The sequence below is a fragment of the Diachasma alloeum genome, unplaced genomic scaffold, assembly GCF_001412515.2.
Source record: "Diachasma alloeum isolate Michigan unplaced genomic scaffold, Dall2.0 Dall_scaffold_00422, whole genome shotgun sequence".
In the NCBI taxonomy this organism is placed as follows: Eukaryota; Metazoa; Arthropoda; class Insecta; order Hymenoptera; family Braconidae; genus Diachasma; species Diachasma alloeum.
The window spans coordinates 353,790-355,929 of NW_021680561.1; the positions used below are offsets into that span (position 1 = coordinate 353,790).

General features: G+C 36.7%; 1 long non-coding RNA gene across 1 annotated transcript in view; it reads right to left on the reverse strand.

The window, feature by feature from the left end:
• LOC107042130 overlaps positions 1 to 1,334 on the reverse strand; it is a 10,585-nt gene extending 9,251 nt beyond the window's left edge. Inside the window, exon 1 of the long non-coding RNA XR_001461133.1 lies at positions 512 to 1,334. This is a non-coding gene — a long non-coding RNA (uncharacterized LOC107042130). The remainder of the gene's footprint in view (positions 1 to 511) is intronic.
• Between the last annotated feature and the right edge of the window lie 806 nt (positions 1,335 to 2,140).

Genomic DNA, 2,140 nt, shown 5'->3' on the forward strand with positions numbered 1-2,140 from the left:
ACCGCCGACTCGATAATTTAACACTGGCGCCATCTCGCGGCATTCTCCCATCTGAACTTCTTTACCACACAGCACACCATCAATAATTTCTCCTAATTATACAAAATAACCTATTAATGGGTATTAATTGGGACCAATTGTTTGTCTATCAGCATTTAAATAATTTTTTGATTATATTCCAATCATTTTTGGCCCATTTTTCGCCTTAAAATGACATCCATGCACATCCATGCTACATCCATGCTACAACATGGATGTACCATGGAACCTCAATCGCCAGGGAAAGGATCATATGAGACTCTAATTCAACATAAATCATAGTTTGGGTTGTTCAATTGGTAACATTCATTGTAATTATTTTGAAAATTGATTTTTTCGTAGGAAGATTTCAAAAAGGGACTCCTCAGAATTCTGTTCATTAATTAAAAATGTTTGCATGTTCAGGCTCAATTGTCATCACAAAAAATCGTTTACGAATTTTTAAGAATGGAAAACTATTGAAAAATCAAACCTCTTCAGGCTCACGTCATTTGACTCCAAAATAGTTGTTTTCAAGGTACTCACTAAAACAAACTTCTCCAAATTTCACATTCTTATTAAAAAATTCCCTAGTGTCCTTTCGACATACATGTCATCAATAATTATGTGGAGTGAATACCTCAGAGAATCGTTGTTCAATCCCAAAGATGTTGACAAAAAAAAAATATTCTCATGGAATTCTTCCCTTTGCACATATATCCATTAAATGCGATTTCCTGACACTTGACGAAATTATATCCTCTGTAGTATTCATCACAAGTTCAAAGGATTCTCGTCCAATTGGGTTCCCATTCGTGCAGAAGTGCAGGCCAAGATAAATCATTTTCCTTTGCCTGTCTGAAACGTCCCCTGGCTCAATCTTCCAGATTCCCATTTCCTGGGTGCTTTCAATGGACTCTCCTCATCCTGAACATGAGATACTGATTCAACAATAATCAGGTTCCTCATCCCAAATTATGGTTTGCACTGGTGTTTGGGTGATGTTCATCAATTCTGCCTAGTCCTGAATGACTTAGGATTATCCAGAAGAGAGAACTTTATGTCTGTTGGCTCATCTCATCCCCATTGGCTTTGTTGATGGCCTTCCAGGGTTTTTTTCTCACAAACCTTCGAATTGTACATTGACACGGGCACTGCATTGAACCCCACAATGTTGAGGTCGATGGTATGAAATAATTTCAGCATTAAATACGAATGATTCCTCAAATATTGTTAATTAATTGAATTGGTTTTAATGCACTAAACCGACATCAAAACAAACACTTCTAATCCGCATGCGATTGCGAGGGGGGAACGCTCAACGCACAGCTGACGGTCCCCCGGGGGAGTCTGCGCGTGCGCAACCTGCCCACCAAGTCAGAATTAGAAAAAAAAAAAATTAAAAAATAAGTATTATTTCCCAAACTCCAAGTCAGTGTTTTTTGGTCTTCCTAAATGATTTTACATCGATCTAAACCGGTCCGATCAATGATTGGTCATACCACCTGCTAACTCTACGCCATATAAAAAAGTAATTAATTGTAAATAAACTATTAGTTCCTAAACTATGAAATTCATTCCTAAACTATCCTAAACTATTCCCCAATGATTGGAATTGGTTTGATTCCAAAACTCGCTAATTGCCTGATAATTATATGACCCTGGGGGCAGAGATAATAGGGGAGATTGCTCAGGCTTATGGGAACTGATCGATCAGAGTTTCATAACGGTGGCGCGAATGAACTAATCGAGAGGCCGTCTCTGTGGGTAAAGAAATTATCATCTAATACCATGGAATCAGTCGATAACAGGGATGCGTTCCCAATCTTAAATCCAACATGAAAGCTCCTTTGCATTCACTCATCCGCTTGATTATCCCATTTTCGTTCATACAACTTCTTATTGTCTTAATTTGTAAATTAGTTGATCATAAAGGAGAGGGAGAGAAGGAATTATGAAGTCTTGAGCGAAAGCGGATCATTTATTTGAATTTCTATACAACTAGATCTTTAATAATAAAAAAATACGAGCAATTCATCTTATTCACATTTATTACATATTTTATCAGTGATACAAAGGTAATGAATGAATTTCAAATTATTTTGATGAGAAATATATTCAA